At 45.8% G+C, this 21,556-nt stretch overlaps 1 protein-coding gene and 1 long non-coding RNA gene across 4 annotated transcripts in view; one reads left to right on the plus strand and one right to left on the minus strand.

Annotated features, from left to right (window-relative positions):
- The window catches only part of BVES (blood vessel epicardial substance), a 128,209-nt gene extending 124,892 nt beyond the window's left edge, over positions 1-3,317 (minus strand). The window contains exon 1 of one of the 2 annotated variants that reach the window (XM_068231232.1): positions 3,097-3,308. The gene's annotated coding sequence lies outside the window, so the exon portion shown is untranslated. Of the gene's footprint in view, positions 1-3,096 lie in introns of both variants that reach the window. The other variant, XM_068231231.1, reaches the window with a different exon arrangement.
- A 13,926-nt stretch (positions 3,318-17,243) lies between these two features.
- The window catches only part of LOC137503768 (uncharacterized), a 67,916-nt gene continuing 63,603 nt past the window's right edge, over positions 17,244-21,556 (plus strand). For both annotated transcript variants that reach the window (XR_011019326.1, XR_011019325.1), the window contains exon 1: positions 17,244-17,411. This is a non-coding gene — a long non-coding RNA (uncharacterized lncRNA). The remainder of the gene's footprint in view (positions 17,412-21,556) is intronic.

Below are 21,556 nucleotides of genomic sequence, written 5' to 3' on the forward strand. Positions count from 1 at the left end.
TCTGAAAAACGCTAGATCAGAGCGGTTTTCCAAGCGTTTTTCTTACAGAAGCTGTTCAGTAACAGCTTTACTGTAACAATACTTGTAATCTGCTACACAAAAACACTCCAAAAACCGCTAGGCATGTTTAGAAAATCTCTCTAAGGGCCCTTTTCCACTAGCGGTGATTACGATGCTGAATCGCAAATCGCTAGTGATTTTTAAATCGCTACAGTTTGCCTAATAACATAGGAATCGCAATAGGTAATTTCCACCACTGCGATTCGTTTTTTACTTTCTGCCACAATTTTGCTATGCAGTGCATTGCATAGCAAAATCGCGATCGCAATTGCCGGGAAAATTTGGATCTTTGCTGAATCGCAATCGCTAGCATTTAGCGCGAACGCTAGAGATTGCTAGTAGAAAAGGGCCCTAAACATGCCTAGAATCGCTCTGAAAATCTGCTTCAAAAACCTCTAGCGTTTTGCGGATCTGCTAGAGGTTTTTGGTGTGCACTGGGCCTTACAGGAACGTAACAGGACTCTGCACGTTACCCAGGTGTTGTGTTGGATATAGTGAAGCATACAGTCAATGAAAAGTATGGTTCACTTTTACTGTTAATGTGAGCGTTGTGCAGTAACACACTACGACGCGGTACACCCTTATGCTGCAACACACCCGCTGCACTGCTATAGAAAGTGCATTGCAGTCAGTGGCATAGCAATAGGGGTTGCAGAGGTCTCGACTACACCAGGGCCCTTGGGCCAGAGGAGCCACATAGGGCCCTGCCTCAACTGCAGTATTAGCTCTTTATTGGTCCTGTGCTTGTAAAGATCACTTCTATAAATGCTTTGAACAATAATAATCATTAACAAGCTGTTCCCCATCCCCTTCTGCACCTCTGACACTGTGGTTGTCCTTGGCAGGTTTTGGTGTGCCGTATCAATTGTTATGTATAGAGTGCTGGGGTGGGGGGCATGTAAAACTCACACCAGGGCCCATAGCTCCTTAACAGCAGCACTGGTTCCAGTGCACCAAGCCGTTTTACAAAGCAGCCGTTATGCTGCAAAGCAATGCAACGTTGTGAACAGGGCTGGATTTAGGCCATGGCCTAGGGCACCACAGGAGCAAGGGCACCAAAGCAGCAGATAACCTGGTGCATTTGCAAGCTTGCAAATGCTGCAATGCAGGGAGATTAGATGAGTGCCTGACCACGGTATTCTGCTGCTAGCCGCCTGTGCAGCACTCACCTTGCCCTCTGTGCACATTTGCATAGTGGCGGCTATGGACTTGGGCAGCATTGGAGATGGAAAGGAAGAGGAAGTTTCTGCACTGGAGACAAGTGGAGAAATGAGTGACATTGATGGCTGCTGCAGTGTAAAGGAAAACTGGCTACATATACTGAAAGGGGGGGGGGGGGGGGAGGGATTAAGGGAGTCATCTGGCTACCTATACTGGAGGAAAAGGGGTCATCTGGCTACAGGCTACCTATACTAGAGAGAGGGGTCATCTGGTTACCTATACTGGAGCGAAGGTGGTATGGGTCCTCTCGCTACCTATACTGAAGGAGGGCAGCTGGCGACAGTGTCCTTGGGCGGTAAAAAGTACAAATCCGGCCCTGGTTGTGAACGTATGGGGTATCTCATGGCAGTGGCGTAGTTAGAGATCACAGGGCCCCATAGCAAAACTTTCTTAGAGCCCTCAGATGGAGGCACTGAGGACCCTATGGCACCTGCACCTACCCTATGGATATGAGTTAATTGGGCAATATAAATTCTAGTGTGATCTACACTGCATATAGTCCATGAGCACTTATACAAGTTCATATGGTGAATAAATCAAGTAGCACGTGGGCCCCCACTGATCCAGGGCCCCATAGCAGATGCTATGGCTATTGCTACGCCCTTGTCTCAGGGCCTTCCGAGTAGGGTATCTCAGGGCCTCCATAGATGGCTAATTCTGCATGCAAATTTAACCACTTAAGGACCGCCTAACGCCGATAGGCGGCGGCGGGTTTAAGTGGTTATTACATGGAAATGGCCGCTCGTTCGAGCGGCCTTTCCATGTAAGTTCACGGAGGGTGTCTCCGTGAACAGTGTGCGAGCCGCCGATTGCGGCTCGCACGCCTAATGTAAACACGCGGGGAAGAAATCCCCGCTGTTTACATCATACGGCGCTGCCTCTGATTGGCCGGGGATTGCCGGCATATGATAGGCTGAAGCCTATCCTTCAATGCGCAGGACGGATATCCGTCCTGCGCAGCTTTGATCATGGAGGGGAGGGAGGTAAGAGGAGGAAGCGCCGAGAACACTGCGGAGGGGGGCTTCGAGAAGGCCCCCCCCCCCCCCCCGCTAATCCCAACTAGCCGGTGGCGATCAGACCCCCCCGGCAGGACATCCCCCTAGTGGGGAAAAAAGGGGGGAAGTCTGGTCGCCCCAGCTGCCACACGATCTGTGCTGTGGGCTGAATAGCCCACGCAGCACAGATCTTCCCAAACACCCCTGGTCCTTAAGTGGTTAAAGCACCCAATGTTGATAAACAGACAAGAGCACTGAGCAAAGCAGCTATAGCAGATGCTATGTCTGTATGAATTCCCAGTGTGATGCATGTTGTTTATGGATACCTTTGTATCCTCTCATCATACACACAAGTTTACAGAACCTCTAACAAACCTCATGAAATATTCAGAAAACCCAACAGACTCTCTGGTGTCACTGGCAGCTTCTGGAGGGGACTCCACAATACACCTCCCACTGCTGTCACTGTGTGTCACTTGTCCCTGTAACCTCCAAGTGCGGCTCCTCTGTGACTGGAGAGCTGGACAGCTGCACACTGTGACAATATAAACACACTATTTCTAACCTGCGGCTCTCAATCGCTTCATCCTGCACAAACACAAGAAACCCTACAGGGATTTACATGCCCACAAGAGATAGAATTGCACGTCCTATGCAAGGAATACTACAAGCGCGCAGCAAGCAGCAACCTCACACCCCGCAAATAACTATAAGCAGAGCGACTGCCTGACCAGTGACCTAATCACTGTGATAGGAAGTTTATTGATGTGATGCCAGCATGTGTGACCGGAGCCCGCTGTCCCCTCCGCTGCGCTCTTACCTGGCTCTGCAGATGGGAAAAGTTTGTCAGTCGGGAGCTGATGTGTGGCCGGGAGATGTGACTAAAATAGGCAGAGAGAGAGAGGGAGGAAGGCTGCAGCCAGCACAGTGCACTCCCCTTCCTAGCAGCGCCTGCCCGCAGCTCTCTGCTACTGGAGACACGCTCTTCACACACTACACGGGGGAGGAGGAGGAGGGTGACGGACAGGGACAGCCCGCCGCTCTCTGACCTCTACTGGAGACACACACTACACGGGGGAAGGAGGAGGAAAACGGACAAGGACAGACCACAGCTTTCTGATTGCTCTTACTGGATACATACACTATACAGGGAGGAGGAGGAAGATGGGCAGGGACCAAACGCGCTGAATCCAGCGCAGGAGACTTGGGCGCAGCCGGCGCCACCATAGACTGTAATAGGAATTACGGCTATAGCAGTGCACTGGGAGTAACCTCGGCGGCGTCAGGAGACGGAGCTGAAGTTACTTTTAAAACAAAATTGATGGAAGCCGAATTATTTCATTCCGCACCATCCATGGCGGGCTGGAGGGGGAATAGTATTTAACACGCCGGGACTTGTGCAACAGCAAGATTAGCCATATACCGGCTGTATCCTGCGCCCAAGTCTCCCTTGCCCAGGGCTGCCATCAGAAATTTTGGGGCCCCGCACACATCATCAGGCCTGGTCCCCCCCCTCCCTGGGCCCACCCACTGGTTGCAGTGCCCGCCCACTAGCCACCCCCCCCCCCCCCCCGAAGTGCGTTGCGGCAAAAAATGTGCATGGCTCCAGCAGGGCCGGCCCTAGACGCTCTGGGGGCGCGCTCTGGGGGGCCGCCGAGCTGGAGGGGTAGCTGGCAGGATGGGGGTATTGGGCCAGCTCCGGGGAGGGGGGTCGGACACCCCCCCTCCCTCGCCTGGGTCCCCCGTCCTCCGCTCCCCTCCAGCCTAAATAGACGCAGCCGTATGTGTAAGAGGCACGGGCGGGGAGGACACTCACCTCTTCCCAGCATGCGCTCCACTGACATCACTTCCTGCAGCGTTGCAGGAAGTGATGTCAGTGGAGCGCACGCTGGAGCGAGGAAGAGGTGAGTGTCCTCCCCGCCTGTGCCTCTTACACATACGGCTGCGTCTATTTAGGCTGGAGGGGAGCGGAGGACGGGGGACCCAGGCGAGGGAGGGGGGGTCCGACCCCCCTCCCCGCCGCTGGCCCAATACCCCCGTCCTGCCAGCTACCCCTCCAGCTCGGCGGGCCGGCTCCCCGCACCCACGGACGGGCGGGTGCCGCCCCTGGAAATTTGCCGCCTGAGGCAAAAGTTTCACCCCGCCTCATGAGCGGGCCGGCCCTGGGCTCCAGGGGCAAATCCAGGATTTCCCAGGGGGGGGATTCCTGAAAGCGGCGTGTGGGCGTAGCCAAAACATGGTGTGGGTGGAGCCCAATACTAGCAGTTTCTAGGCTAAATTGCACCCAGGGCGAGGGCATAAAATGCGCCCCCAACGTGGAGAAAGGTATAGGTGCCCGCAGTATAGGTAGCCAGCTATAGGTCCCCCCCCCCCCCCCCTCTGTACAAATTAACAAGCTGACACATCATTGCATTCCAGCGGTTCTGGAGGTGTGTTTAGCTTCTAAGGGTACAATGGTTAATTTGCATATATTCAGCAGTGTTGCTCTGGGAGACATCTCAAGCTCACTCCAACCTGAATTATCGCAAATTCTTTCTGTTTTAGGAAAGCAAACTTTTGTTTTTCCCCCAGTATAGGTAGCCCATATAGTTGCCCCCAGTATAGGTTAGATAGGTATATGTCCACAGTATAGGTTAGATAGGTATATGCCCCAGTATAGATTAGATAGGTATATGCCCCCAGTATAGGTTAGATAGGTATATGCCCCAGTATAGATTAGATAGGTATATGCCCCCAGTATAGGTTAGATAGGTATATGCCTCCAGTATAGATTAGATAGGTATATGCCCCAGTATAGATTAGATAGGTATATGCCCCAGTATAGATTAGATAGGTATATGCCTCCAGTATAGACTAGATAGGTATATGCCCCAGTATAGATTAGATAGGTATATGCCTCCAGTATAGATTAGATAGTTATATGTCCCCCAGTATAGGTTAGATGGGTATATGCCTCCAGTATAGGTTAGATAGTTATATGTCCCCCAGTATAGGTTAGATGGGTATATGCCTCCAGTATAGATTAGATAGGTATATGTCCCCCAGTATAGGTTAGATGGGTATATGCCTCCAGTATAGATTAGATAGGTATATGTCCCCCAGTATAGGTTAGATGGGTATATGCCTCCAGTATAGATTACATAGGTATATGTCCCACAGTATAGGTTAGATAGGTATATGCCCCAGTATAGATTAGATAGGTATATGCCCCCAGTATAGGTTAGATAGGTATATGCCTCCAGTATAGATTAGATAGGTATATGCCCCAGTATAGATTAGATAGGTATATGCCCCAGTATAGATTAGATAGGTATATGCCTCCAGTATAGACTAGATAGGTATATGCCCCAGTATAGATTAGATAGGTATATGCCTCCAGTATAGATTAGATAGTTATATGTCCCCCAGTATAGGTTAGATGGGTATATGCCTCCAGTATAGGTTAGATAGTTATATGTCCCCCAGTATAGGTTAGATGGGTATATGCCTCCAGTATAGATTAGATAGGTATATGTCCCCCAGTATAGGTTAGATGGGTATATGCCTCCAGTATAGATTAGATAGGTATATGTCCCCCAGTATAGGTTAGATGGGTATATGCCTCCAGTATAGATTACATAGGTATATGTCCCACAGTATAGGTTAGATAGGTATATGCCCAGTATAGGTTAGATAGGTATATGTCCCCCAGTATAAGTTAGATAGGCATATGTCCCCCAGTATAAGTTAGATAGGCATATGTCCCCCAGTATAAGTTAGACAGGCATATGTCCCCCAGTATAAGTTAGACAGGCATATGTCCCCCAGTATAAGTTAGACAGGCATATGCCCCCCAGTATAAGTTAGACAGGCATATGCCCCCCAGTATAAGTTAGACAGGTATATGCCCCCCAGTATAAGTTAGACAGGTATATGCCCCCCAGTATAAGTTAGACAGGTATATGCCCCCCAGTATAAGTTAGACAGGCATATGTCCCCCAGTATAAGTTAGACAGGCATATGTCCCCCAGTATAAGTTAGACAGGCATATGCCCCCCAGTATAAGTTAGACAGGCATATGTCCCCCAGTATAAGTTAGACAGGCATATGTCCCCCAGTATAAGTTAGACAGGCATATGTCCCCCAGTATAAGTTAGACAGGCATATGCCCCCCAGTATAAGTTAGACAGGCATATGCCCCCCAGCATAAGTTAGACAGGTATATGCCCCCCAGTATAAGTTAGACAGGTATATGCCCCCCAGTATAAGTTAGACAGGTATATGCCCCCCAGTATAAGTTAGACAGGTATATGCCCCCCAGTATAAGTTAGACAGGCATATGCCCCCCAGTATAAGTTAGACAGGTATATGCCCCCAGTATAAGTTAGACAGGTATATGCCCCCCCAGTATAAGTTAGACATGCCCCCCAGTATAAGTTAGACAGGTATATGCCCCCCAGTATAAGTTAGACAGGTATATGCCCCCCCCCAGTATAAGTTAGACAGGTATATGCCCCCCCAGTATAAGTTAGACAGGTATATGCCCCCCCCCCCCCCAGTATAAGTTAGACAGGTATATGCTCCCCAGTATAAGTTAGGTTAGGCGGAGGGAGCGGGGAGAGCTGCGGGGAGAGAGGAGATTCCACTTACCTGCCTTCATCCTGCACGCAGCTTCTATTTTCAGCCTCTCCCGGCGCGCGTCGCATCGGTAAGAGCTCCCCCTGTGATGACATGCGGTACGTCATCACAGTGGGCGCTGTTACCATAGCGACAGACGCCGGGACAGGACGTAGATAGAAGCTGCGCAGGATCCAGGCTCCGTAAGTGGAAAGCTTCTCTCACCGCAGCTCTGCCTGGTGCCCGTACGCCCGCTGCCCACCGCCACCCGCAAGCGAGGCCCCCCGCAGCGTGAGGCCTGCTAATATAGACCCTCGCCGCACACACCCCACTTCCGGTCTCGGTGCAGGGGGGTGTTTCAGACACCCGGAACACCCCCTTCCGTGCGCCCATGGGCTCAGACACTGAAGAAAGTGGCATGCACAGCATGATGCAGCAAACAGTGGGCGGGACCATGGCATGTTGTGGGTGGAGCCAAATACTAGCATAATACAGGTAGTCCCCGGTTAACAAATGAGATACGCACTTGTAGGTCCGTTCTTATCTTTTATTTGTTCTCTTTTGTCCCCCTCTTTTCTTCCTGTGCCTCTTTGGTCCCCCTCTGTCTCACCTCAGTTTGTGCCTCTATTGTGTCCCTCTGTTTTACCTCATGCTCCCATCTCATCTCTTTTCTTCCTGTGCCTCTTTTGTCCACCCCTGTTCCCCCTGTTCCTCTTTTATCCCCGTGTTACCTCTTGTCCCCTTCTGTCTCAGCTCATCCCCCTGTCCTAGCTAGGTACAGGTGTCCCCAGTATAGGTAGCAAGCTAAGCGCCCCAGTATAAGTAGACAAGTATTGGTGGTGCCTTAGTATAGGTAGCCAGGTATAGGTGGTGCCCCAGTTTAGGTAGCTAGGTATAGGTGGTGGCCCAGAATAGGTAGCCTGTAGCCAGATACAGGTGGTGCCGCAGCCCCAGGCGGGCTTACTCATCTGCTCCCCACGTTCAAGCGCTGATGTCACTCTTCTCTCAGTGCTGGAATGTGGTGTGCTGGTTAGTGAGCCACAGGCCCACAGCCAGCAAATGCGGCCCTTCCAGTGCTTTGGGGGGTCCCGGGCTGGCAGCAGATCGACCTAGATTTTCCATCCTGTCAGATCAAATCGATCGAAATTGGCTGAAAAATCGATCGATTTGCTGATTTGAAAGAATCAATTTCCAATCCATCAATGGGTGAAATCGACCAGTGTATGGGGTCCTTAAAATGTAACTTTTTGGCCACCAAGGAAAATGCTATGTATGTATTTTTAGCCACCAAGGTGCAAATCCAACACATCCCATCAACCGAAGTAGATCATCGCTACAGTGAAACCTGGTGGCAGTATGAAGATGTTTTTCAGCAGCAGGGACTGGGAAACTGGTCTGAGTCATGGGAAAGATGGATGTTGCTAAATACAGGGATATTCTTGAACAAAACCTTTGTCAGTCTGCCAGTGATTTGAGACTGGTACAGAGGATCACTTTCCAGCAGGACAATGACCTGAAACATTGCTAAAGCAACACTTGAGTGGTTTAAATGAAAACATTTAAATGCATTGGAATGGCCTAGTAAAAGTCCAGACCTCAATCCAATAGAGAATCTGTGGTTAGACTTGAAGATAGTTGTTTACACGTGAAAACCACCCAACATGAAGGAGCTGGAGCAGTTTTACCTTGAGGAATGGGCAAACACCCCAGTGGCAAAATGCAGCAAGCTCATAGAAACATATCCAAAGTCACTTGCAACTGTTATTATTATTATTTAGTATTTTTATAGCGCCAACATCTTCCGCAGCGCTGTATAGAGTATATATTGACTTATCACTAACTGTCCCTTGAAAGAGCTCACAATCTAGTCCCTACCATAGTCATATGTATATATTGTGTAGTGTATGTATTGTGGTCTAGGGCCAATTTCAGGGGGAAGCCAATTACCTTATCTTTATGTTTTTGGGGTGTGGGAGGAAACCAGAGTGCCCGGAGGAAACCCACATAGACACGGGGAGAACATACAAACTCCTTGCAGATGTTGACCTGGCTGGGATTTGAACCAGGGACCCAGTGATGCAAGGCAAGAGCGCTAACCACTACGCCACCGTGCTGCCCATTGCTGCAAAAGGTAGCCCCACAAAGTACTCACTTTAGGAGGGTGATGAAGTTTTTCAATTGTTTTGTCCTATCTGTTGTTTGCTTCACGGTAAACCAAATAATGCATTTTTTTAAGTTGTAAGCATGTTCTGTCAATGAAATGGTGCAAACAATCCATTTTATTTTCAGGTTGTGAGGCAACAAAACATGAAAAAATGCCAAGGAGGGTGAATACTTTTGCAACGCACTGTAAGTCAGTAGTTAGCCGATTCTGCAAATAATCGGTTACTCACAGAATCAAAATCATCCATAGACTAATCAAGCTGAAGCAAGCTGAAATAGTGCACACGTCATGTGATAGCGTGCCGTTACTTCTGCTGCATGTCATCAGATCAGATTTGTATGATCGAAATGTACATAAAAACACAACATGTGGAGAAAATTGACATGAAACGATTCTATGGTCGATTGGAATACAGAATTGTGTTGATCGGAATGTTGGATTTTATGATCGTATCTGAAAAGAGAAAGTGCCATAATTTACGTATCGTTTATGTGAACCATCGATCATTACCTTCAGATTACTTACAATCCCACAAATTTGAATGTCTCTGAAGAAAATATTGTACTGTTAATAGGCACCTGTAAACTATAGGAGCTGGTCACTCACAATACAGAGGATGTAAGAGGTGAGGGGGCAGAGAGGATGTCAGCTGTTCCACACTGAATCAGCACTCTTCAGTATCTGTATAATGTATATGGATTGTAGTGGTTGTGATCCTTACCTCTTGACTTTGTTGGGCAAGTGATATGCTAGAGTCCATAACTCATTCCCGATCATACTTCAGCAAATATCTGACTGAAGCAGGGACTGATCTGGGGGGGGGGGGGGCAAGCAGGTCTCTTGCCCCAGGCGCAGTTTGTTGAATTCTTAAAAAGGCGGCAAAATGAATGGCAGTTTAGGCGCCAAAACCTGACCTTTAGGCGCCAAAATCTGACCTTGCCCCAGGCGAAACTTGGTCTAGATCCGTCCCTGGACTGAAGGTTGATTGAACTGCTGGCCTTCTAACTCTGTACTGCTCAATGCATTACATAACTATGAAGCTGTCGATGTGTCACTGTTCTAAATGCAAATGTATTGCCAGTTGACATTTTCAATTGGTTAGCTGCTTGGAATCAGTGATAAGCTCGTCGATTGGCAAAGTGGGAAGGAATAGTTTCAAGAAAAGTGATCAAATCTGCCAGTGTGTGTCTACTTTTACTGGATTTTGTTTTTTCACCCATTTTATTCAGGTTACTGCTTTAAAAAAAATACCAGTGATTCTCCTGTCAGTTTTGTGCTACATGTATCCTTGTAATCATGCTGTCAGGTAATGTTAGGAATCCTGGTTTCCCTTAGTCATGTGGTTTCATCTATCTAACCCTGAGAGAAGCATGACTTCTACTCTTACATTTTCGCTGAGTGCCTGGATAACGTACTTCCATTCCACAGCTTAGGAGTAGTCTTCACTTTGACAGAAGGTCCAGACACACAGTGCACTCACATAGCCAGTGGCTCCCAGTCCCATCATAGTGAATGCTGTGGATAAATACTGTATCTCACTCAGCACTAATTAAGGAATATTGATTAACACCTGCCAATGCTGACTAGTACGTTTAGTGCTGCTTCACATGGCTGGTTGACCTGGTATCTACCAAGCAATAGCCACACAGTTTATGGATAATCTGCCAGTTACTTTCAGGTTTTCTGTATTACTTATCTCCAGTGTTCACCAGCTTTCTTCAGCCCTGCTAAATCAGTCTGTTAACTTTCAAGAAAGGCTTGATGGAAACATGATGGAAACCGACCAGGAGTATCTATCAATAAAATTCAGTTCTGCTCTTTACCCCTAAAGTTGCGCGTATACAAATCAATTTTCGTATATGATTCCTGCAGGGCGCAACTACATTGTTCTGCATCCATCCCTGGTCAATGAAGTCCAATCATGCCTGGGAGACAAAGCAATTAAGTTTGATTGTAGAGGCTTAAGCCCCATACAAACGCTCAATAGCGTTTATGCAGCACAATTGTTGAACAACTTTTGTTGTGAAGTTGAAACAGCTAAAAAAAGTATTTTGCTATTGTTTAAAAAGCTGATAAGAAATCAATCCAACGGTTGTCTTATCAGCTTTTTAAACAATAGCAAAATACTTTTTTTGTTGTGTCAACTTGTTTCACAACAAAAGTTTTTCAACAATTGTGCTGCATAAAAGACCGCTGTTGAGCGTGTGTATGGGGCTTTAGGAGTAAAGCCTACATTGTACTGGCTTAGTTTAACCAACCTCTTATGGAACTTGCCATCACACCCCAATATTCAAAACTGTGTGTTGTGTATTTTGCAATGCAAGGGCTCAGGATATGTTTTAAAGCTTGTTAGTGTGCACTGTGCAGAGCATTGAAGATTGATAGAAGAAGAATGGCATCATGATGACAATGCAGGTGTGTTTGATCCTTGGCCATCATGCTAGAAGGACAATCTCCAGATGACCAAGGACAGCTTGATCCCTAATTATATTCAGTATGAACTTGGGCATGCTCTGTAGTGATATAAGCTTGGACCATGTTGTATGTCTGCCATTTGATGCTTGCCACGTTGCAGCACGTTTGTAACGTTTTTCTATTTGATGTTTTGTTAAAACACACAGTTTTGATTGGGCAGGATGGAAAATCTAGGGCAATCAGGGGCAGTGCTATTCAATCATTTTTCAATAAATTCCCTACTGAAATCTATTGGAAATTGATGTGCTGTGTATGGTAAGAGTAGATCACTTCCTGAAGTGATTCTGATCAGAGAGGAATCGATCGTTTTGCCACATCGAGTAGCAAGCTATAAGTGTAAGGACAGCTTTATAGTCAGTTACTAAAAGAGACTAGAAATGATCCTGCCAGATAGCCTGCAGGTGTGACAGTGGCATCGTCAACAACCCTGAGTCATGTGGGCATTAGTGACAGCCTGTTGTGGAAACTGCCAATTACTAAATGTACGGTTACTAATTCTGGCACTAAGTGGAAAGTGACAGCACTGACTGACAGGTAGTAATACATTTTCACTAATAAGAGAATGAGGGTGACAGCTCAGAACAGGCAGAACCCGGTTGTACCGTGATTCAAAAACGGCTGTGTGCATGGGAAAAAAGGCACAGGAAGAGAAGATACGGGCAAAGGGCACAGCACACAGCCTGGCAACACGTCACAGGCTCCAGCATAAAATAGTATGTTATGATGCAGACTCATGGGAATCAGACTGACAAAGTACCACTTTTGGCAAGTGAACCCAAAGTTTTAGGCGTACATCTAAAAAGGGCACCATGGTAATTTTAGCACTGGGTAAAGCTGCTAGTAGAATATCAGTAAAACTACCAATATTCTGCTATTGAGCAATGGGTGATACAATAGTAGACCATCGGTAATTTGCCACTAAACTCGCCCTCCGCCGATACTTTTATCTGGCACCACCAGCACCCAAATTACCCATCGGGCTTGGTTATAGCAGCAATTAACTTTGCGATCTATGCTGTGCCCATTTTACAGAAGCGCCGCCCGTGCCCATATTACGGTACCTGCTTCGAAGTTCTAGAGCTTCTAGTGCTACACCTCTACTTGCATTTACAGAGCAGCTTTCTTTTTCAGTAAGGTGTATCCTTTTTTTTCTCAGTTGCATATGCCATTTCTTGCCATCTAAATTGGTAATTTCAACAAACATTACCCCTCAGTAAAATAAAGTCCCTGAGTTCCTTGAAATAAGCACATTGATATTCAGTGGAAACAGCAGTACCGTAATAGGAGAGCGTGTAACATTAACAGTAACACATCCCTTGATAATATTACACCATGGATTCCCTGTCTTATTTTTAGAATCTCTTCACATTCAGTACACCTACATTAGTGAGGACAGCTTTTTTGCATGTTGCTTTCTTTATGCCAATTTGACCTAGTAAACCCTATCAATCAGACAGTCTGTTGCTCCATAAGAGGCCCATGTACTGTATATCGTGATATTGTATGGCAGTCTTTTTCCTTTTTATAGGTACCAGGTCACTAAAAATTATACAGCATGAATTCAAACTTAGAAAGAAACCAGATAATATAATACTGTATTCTAGGCCAGTCACACAGGGCTTCTGCTTAACATGAGGTTTAGACATTCAGAGAGGGCTTACAGAAACAAACTAAAATGAGAACACAGTCCAGCGTGTGTGCTTTTGCTAAAAATAAATTAATGATTTTAAAACAGAGGCACCAGATCAGGATAAAATCATTAAAAACCATCTAAACCAGGGGGTAGTGGTGGACTTACCTTACCCAAGTAGACTCGACAGTCTGTATTTGGTGAAAATGATTTCTTTATTCAAGGGTACTCCAAAAAATTGAGCAACACATTTTGCAGGCATTAACCTGCTTCTTCAGGCAATACAAGGAGCACCTAGGAGGATCAAGCATAATAGGCTAAAGCTGAGTACACACGTACGATAACGATCGTTCGAAAACGAACGATAACGACAATCGGACCGATAATCGTGCGCTCCAAATTTTCCAACGATCTTTTTTTGGACGATAACGACCGTTATCGTTCAATCCGACCGATCCAACCCGGCGGATTTTTTCGAAAGATAATCGTTCAATCGTTGCAGTGTGTACAAAGATCGTTCGATAATGCATGTTCTTATTGCCTGTCATAACGTCACTTCCGTTTGCGCACGCATTTTTTAATCGTTCGTCGTTCAGTACTTTATACTTATATCGCTCACGTGTGTACACAATCGTTCATTACGAACGATCTTTTCAGTCTAATTTGAATATCGTGTAAACGTCACGAATCGTTCGTAACGAACGATCTTTATCGGACGTCTATACGAACCCTTAGAGTCTATTCATTCATTATAATACAGTGGAACATGGTTGCTAAGGTTACAAAGGTATAAAATATACTGTATATGTGTTGCTACAAACTATTTTTTACAGATGACCATATTGTCTATTAATTGCACTTGAAAGCATATAGAAATATAAAAATTGCATGTTGCAAAAATATGACCATTTAACCACTTGACGACCGCAGTGGTAACCCCCCTAAAGACCAAGCTCATTTTTGCAGTGCTGGGCTGTGCAGGCTTTTCAGCCTCCTGCATAGCCCAGCTTAGATGCCCAGCGATCGGACTCGCCTCCTTTTTTTTGTCCCTAAGGGGACATGCCGACGGAGGGGTCCGATTTTATTTTTTTTCAGATGCCTCAGCGAGGCTCTCTCTCTCCCCGTCCCCCTCCCTCTCCTTCCTCCCTCCCCTCCGTGATCTAATTTGGAACAGGACGGCGATCCGTCCTGTTCCGCCTCTCACAGGCATAAGCCTATATGAGAGGAGGGCTCTCCCCGGCCAATCAGAGGCCGGGGATCGCCGATCTCGTACAGCGCTGCGGCCCCCGGCAGCGCTGTACGCTTGTAAACAAAGATGATTTATTTCCCCTTACGTTTACAAGCAGCCTGCTAGCCGTGATCGGCGGCTAGCAGGCTATTCATGGAACTCCGTTCCGTGAAGCGGCAAGGAACGATCGCGCATGCGCGCAGCCATTCCCTGGCAAACTGCAGCCCCAGGACTTGACGCCAAAAGGCGTTAGGCGGTCCTGGGGCTGCCGCTGCGGTCACGCCCATTGTCGTGAGGCAGTCCTTAAGTAGTTATAGGGAACCTAAAGTGAGAGGGATATAGAGGTTGCCATATTTATTTCCTTTTTAAACAATAAATGGCTCCTTAAATCTTGCACTATGTAGAACGTGCAGCTCTCTGGCATTGGGTGGTGCCAGTAACTATATAGAAAAACAGAAGGGAGGTGGAAGAGAGCGCTCCGATAGTGCATTAACTTTTAATTGCATGTTAAAACTATAAAGATTCCACTTACAATTATGAAGAGTATATGCGTATATACTCTTCATAATTGTGAGTTCAATCTTTATAGGTTTAATGTGTGATTAAAGATTAATGCACTATCGGAGCGCTCTCTTCCCCCTCCCTTCTGGATTAGCTGCATGCTTGTTTCGGGTGTGTGATTCAGACACTATTGCAGCCAAAGAGAAAGAGATCAGCAGGGCTGCCAGGCAACTGGTATTGCTTAAAAGGAAATAAATATGGAAGCCTCGTTTTAGGTTCCCTTTAAAGTGGTCTGACATTCAGCATTTCTTCTTTGCTTTAAAAGATTATTTACAGCCTTAATTCTACTATCACAAAAAAATGTAGCAGAATGGCATTCAAACAGTTAAACATAGCACTTTGTTCTGCAGTGGAAAGCATCTGCACCTTCAGCTTGTGATCCGCATCCAAAGAGGTGATAACATTATATTTTGCTTACATTCCTCTGTTACAATTGGTTACAGCCAGCCAAGTGGTGAAATAGAACAGTACTGTGCTGACAAGCAGAGACAGATGAGAAATTTTCACTAGATAGCTGCAGTATTTATATATTAAAATCTATGAATAAAATGCAATGGCAGCTTTCAGAGCAAATAAACTGTACTTTGGGAACTAGTAATTTGTAAACAGGCAATGTTACTTGTGCACAAAAGCAAATATGGTAACTGAATAGGTAATAAAAAGTAGGAAAACACATTTTTATTAAATGTTATGTCAGAGTTTTATTCTACTCTAAAGGGGTCCATACACTGGTCGATTTCAGCCATCGATCGATATTATAGAATCGATCAGAAATCGATTCTATCAAATTCCCAGATCGATCAATTTGTAGCTGATTTTGATAGTTTTAGATCGATTTGATCTATCTGACAGGATGGAAAGCCTAGGTCCATCTGCTGCTGGCAGCAGATCGATGGTCCATACAGTTGTATTGGATCTAATGGTCCAATAATGCATTTAGATCGATTTCCAATAGATTTAATTCTGAAATCTATTGGAAATCTGTTCCTAGTGTGTGGCACACAACAGATAGATTCCTGTCAGATTTAACTTGACAGGCATCTGACAGGAATCTATCTGATGGTTGAATCTGCTGAAAATCTATAAGTGTATGGCCACCTTAAGAATATATATAAACCCTATAAAAAAAATTTGGAGCTTAAAGAGGAACTGTCACGAAAATCTTAACATTTAAAACACATACAAATAAGAAGTACATTTCTCCTAGAGTAAAATGAGCCATATATTACTTTTCTCCTATGTTGCTGTCACTTACAGTAGGTATTTGAAATCTGACATTACCGACAGGTTTTGGGTTAGTCCATCTCTTCATGGGGGATTTTCAGTATGGCCTTTAGGCTGCTTTCACATTAGGACGTTACAGGCGCACGTTACAGCAGCCTGTAACGCCGAACAACTCACAGTAATGAAAAATCAATGGGCTGTTCACAGTGCCCACGTTGCATTGGAGTAGAACGCTGCACGTTCAATAAAAGTGCAGCATGCTGTGCGTTATACTCGTATGTGGCTGCGTTAGAATGTTTGCACATGCTCAGTACTGTTTGTTTTTGTTTTTTTAAATTTTTTCGTTCGATAGTATGCATCAAAAATGACGCATCAAGAGACGCATAACGCGGCTCTATATAACGTCCAACTTCAAAGCTAACATGCGTTGCGTTAGGGGCATGTGATGCGACCTTAACGTCGCATCTAAGGCAACGTCTTGGTGTGAAAGAGCCCTAATTCTTTATGAAGACATTCCCTGAAAATGATTAATACAAAGATGCTGGCCAGCCTCCCTACTCACTGCACACTACTTTGGCAGTTGGACGGAGCAACTGCCAGTCACTATGTGATTTTAAAAAATAAAGAAAACCCTGAGAACCCCCCTATGAGAAGATGGGCTAGTCCAAAATCTGTCAGTAATGTCAGATTTCTACTACCTAATGTAAGTGACAGCAACATAGGAGAAAAGTAATTTATGGCTCATTTTACTCTGGGAGAAATTTGCTTCTTATTTGTACAGTATGTGTTTTAAATGTTAAAATTTTCGCGACAGTTCCTCTTTAAACATAGAATCACCCAAACAAAAAAAATAAATTAACTATAGGATCCTGCGTCCTCCAGTGTCCCTCTGTCCCTGCTTCCAGACTTGACAGTTTGCTGTCTGTGAACCTCATTGCATTGTGGGAAATAACAGCTTTTTCCAACTGCCAAGCAAGCAACATTTCCCTGTGTGCATATACTGCAGACAGCGGTGGGGGATGGGCGAGCGGGACACATCTGTGCATGCATTGTTGGGTGGGGGGAGGGGGCGGATGTGCCCTAGCGTCCGCTTTTTTAACGGGTGGGCCTTTTTACTAGATTATTATATTCTTAAAGGGTCATATTTTTGCAACATGCAATTTCTATGAAGAGACAAACAACAAAAAATGAAGACAGAGGCAAAGCCGGCTAAGCTAAGGAGACACCAAGGCTATGGGGGCACTGAAAAACCCTCAGGTATGGCCAGTTCTGATATTTATTTATTAGACATTTATTTCTAGCTCTGCACGCTTTAAAGCTGAATAAATAAAGGGTATTACTGGTACACGGTTTTCAAATCATCACATTCTGTTTTTATTTACATATTACACAGCTTTGCAGCTCTTTCGGATATGGGTTTTGCTAAAATATGTAGCCAAAAAAAAAGTGGTACAAACAGATAAAGCTGAGACAAGTTCTTTTCTAATCAATTTACTGCATGTATTGTGGGGTTTTAAACCCTGGAGTGAAAGGCAGTGGTCAGTGAATAGAAGAAGTATAAGTATGCATGGCAGAGTACAGATTTCTCTGGAATGGAAATAGGCTTGTGTGCCTGGCTAATGTCAGCTGCGCTCACAGGCCTTGTCATTGTGAAGCAAGTGTTGTGTTACTTAGATAACTGAGGCACTAGTCATACCATGCTAAAGCGCTGTCATCAGGAAACCAATCACCATACCAACAATAGCAACCACTGACATGTACGTTAATCCATATTGCTGTGCTGGATGGACTACTCACCAGGTTTGTTTGTTTTTTTTTCTTCATTCTACTGTAAGGAATTGCCCCAGTTACGATACAGAGATGGTTCTTTGTAAGTTTACTGAATACAGTCACCAGCTATACATTGTCTCTGTACAGATTCATTTATTGTTGACTCAAGGCTGGTTCTAATCCTAATGGGGCGCCAGGGAAAAATCAACCTGGGTCCTTCTGACAACCCCCCTGTAAGCGGCATTAGAATCCTTTTTTTCAAATTCGCCCCCAGGCTCCCTGAGCTGCCGAGCCTTCAGGTATCCCAACATTGTTTTTGTCCCCATGGCCCCTGCAGAGTTTTGGCAGCATTGTCACACGTTCACAGACTTAAAGGAAGCCGTGCCCCAGGTGTACTCTACGCTGGGATTTGCCAGTGCCAAGCTTCGGCCGGATTGCGCGCTCAGTCCTGGATCATACCAAAATTCAAAAAGAGGCGGCACACCACTGGCTGCAAAGATGCTTGTATTTGAGAACAGAAGCACTTAAAGGGTACCCGAAGTGACATGTGACATGATGAGAAAGACATGGGTATGTACAGTGCCTATTTATTTAGTGTATATATAAAGCGCCAACATATTATGCAGCGCTGCCTAGCACACAAATAACTAGGCTGTGTTCCTTTTTTTTCTTTCTCTGCCTGAAAGAGTTAAATATCAGGTATGTAAATGGCTGACTCAGTCCTGACTCAGACAGGAAGTGACTACAGTGTGATAAGAAATTCCCCTTTTTATCACTTTCTTACTCTCAGAAGTCATTTTCTGCTAGAAAAGTGTTTTATATTTGGAATTTCTTATCAGTGAGGGTCACACTGTAGTCACTTCCTGTCCGAGTCAGGACTGAGTCAGCCACTTACATACCTGATATTTAACTCTTTCAGACGGAGAAAGAAAAAAAGGAACACAGCATAGTTATTTGTGTGCTAGGAACTGTACATACACATGTCTATCTCATCATGTCACATGTCACTTCGGGTATTCTTTAATGTTACAGACAAGCAGGTACATCAGGCACATAACAATGACTGACTAATTTAGATTTGTGTATGCACTAAGGTTGTATGTTTTTGGTATTAAGGGTTAACAGCACATGTTGATGCAATTAATTTGCAGCTCGGGCGGGGTCACCCAACCCTGATCTTATATAAGCATGAAATGTAGTCAGTCATTGTTATGTGCCTGATGAAGGACCTGCATGTCCGTAACATGTTGTGCTTCTGTTCTCAAATACAAGCATCTTTGCAGCCAGTGGTGTGCCGCCTCTTTTAAAATGTTGGCAGCATTGTGACTCATCTGTCCCACCTGGCTCACTCCTCCATGAATCCATGCACTCTCCTCTTCATCTTCACAGGGGCGCCTCTCCCTCCTGACCCGGCACATGGAGGAGAGGCGGCCTTGCGAGCATGAAGTGCACAGATTAATGGAGGAGTGTGCCAGCCAGGATTTGTGAGTGGCGATGCTGCTGAAAACTCTGCAGGGGCCCCAGGGACAAAAATAAAGTGTGTGGGGGGAGGGGGGGGGATTTGGTGCAGGACAATTACCCAGTTTGCCCTAATGGAAGCAATGGCCCTGAGTTGACTGGAACATTTCATATAATGAACGCCAATAAGAAGTACACACAACTTTCCAAAATATACTGGATGATCAGCAGCATCAAATGTCAAATTCCACTTGAAGAGGTAATTTCACGTGTAATAATGCCCCCCCCCCCCCATTACAAAATTTCTCTGAGAAATGAAGTATACTGCTAACTGCCTAGAGATAACTCACTATTACTAACGTCAGCTTTTTCCTCAGATCCTGCCTGCTCTGTATTCTGCCTGATTGTTGTTCTCCTCGACAGGCTGACATTTTGTGTTGTGTGAAGTGTACAAATCCAAACTGTAACTTAATGGAATGCAGACATCACAATCATTGGAATCACACTTGTGATGATACAAGCAATTGTGCAGAGTTGCCCTGGATGTATAAAAAGTTTTTTTTTAATAAAATGTGTTTGCTTAAGTTTGTAGAAATCACCAGCCAGATGTGCTAAGAATGTTAATTTATTCAACAAAAGATAGGCAGACACTGCGTTTCACCAATCCAAGCTCAATTGCTCAGGTCAATCAGTGCCTGCTTGCTGGGCCAAATAAGCAAGCCTCTTTGCTAGTGCTTTGGCAGGATGTCATGGAGATGGGGGGACTTGGCTTCATATGTTAAGCAGCTTAATGCATACAAATCCGCACCTGTGAAGGCAAGTGTTGGTGTAAGTTCCTTTCTGCTCTTTAACATCTTGCCATCCTAGAGCACATTCACATACACTTGTTTCACCCCATAATATCCCATTGTACACAGGGCCGACCCTAGACTTTTTGCCGCCCTCCCTCTCCTGGGCCCCCCGGTCTGCGCTCCCCTCCAGCTTTAAATAGTGAGTAAGCAGCCGACAGTAAGAGGCACGGGCGGGGGATCACTCACCTCTTCCTCGTTCCAATGTGCGCTCCAATGACGTCACTTCCTGCAATGCCGGCCACTTACAATACAGTGGGTGGCGTTGCAGGAAGTGACGTCAGTGGAGCGCACGCTGGAACGAGGAAGAGGCCCGCCGCTAGGCCCAATACCCCCGTCCTGCCCGCTACCCCTCCAGCTCGGCGGCCGCCCCCCCCCCCCCCCCCCGCACCGACGGATGGGTGGATGCCGCCCCTAGAAGTTTGCCGCCTGAGGCAAAAGTTTCACCCCGCCTCATGAGCGGGCCGGCCCTGATTGTCCATCTGCTTAATGTTCGCTAGATACATGACATATTACCTGAAGCTGGGGGACAAAGTCAACTTGTTCATACAATCCTGGACTATTCTAGCACATTCTTTGTAGCACCAAATTAACTAATTAGCATTGCAGGATTTTAGTGTTGCACTTTTAGCACCAAAGGGTATTCTGAAAAATGTGTCAATCATAAAAGTGGTCTTTTACTAACCTTCCAACAAGCTAGCATCAACTTTACTCATCCAGCATACCTAGCACTAACCATAACCCTTCCACTAGCCTGAGATCTGAATTCATTCAGCATATATCACAATAATATCTTGTTTCTTCAACGCTGACCTTAAAATTACACTACAGCCGAACATTTATCCTGATATGAAATCCTTTGTACACACCGTTGTATTTCATTCCTCCAATAATCCCAACTCAACACTAAGGATCTCCCAAACTTTCCCTTGAGGTGGCCATACACTGGTCGATTTACCATCAGATCAACCAACAGATAGATCCCTCTCTGATCAAATCTGATCAGAGAGGGATCGTATGGCTGCCTTTACTGCAAACAGATTGTGAATCGATTTCAGCATGAAATCGATTCACCATCTATGAAGCTGCTGCTGCTGCCGCCGCCCCCCGGGCCCCCGCATACATTACGTGATCCGGCCGGCGCGAGTCCCCCGGTCTCCGCTGTCGTCTTCTCCGCTCTGGGCTCCAGCTTCACTTTACTTCCTGGGAAGTTTAAACAGTAGAGGGCGCTCTACTGTTTAAACTTCCTGTCGGGACAGGAAGAAGTGAAGCCTGCCGGAGCCCAGCGGAGAAGGAGCAGAGGGGATACGCGCCGGCCGGAGCAGG

The sequence above is a fragment of the Hyperolius riggenbachi genome, chromosome 4, assembly GCF_040937935.1.
Source record: "Hyperolius riggenbachi isolate aHypRig1 chromosome 4, aHypRig1.pri, whole genome shotgun sequence".
Classification (NCBI taxonomy): Eukaryota; Metazoa; Chordata; class Amphibia; order Anura; family Hyperoliidae; genus Hyperolius; species Hyperolius riggenbachi.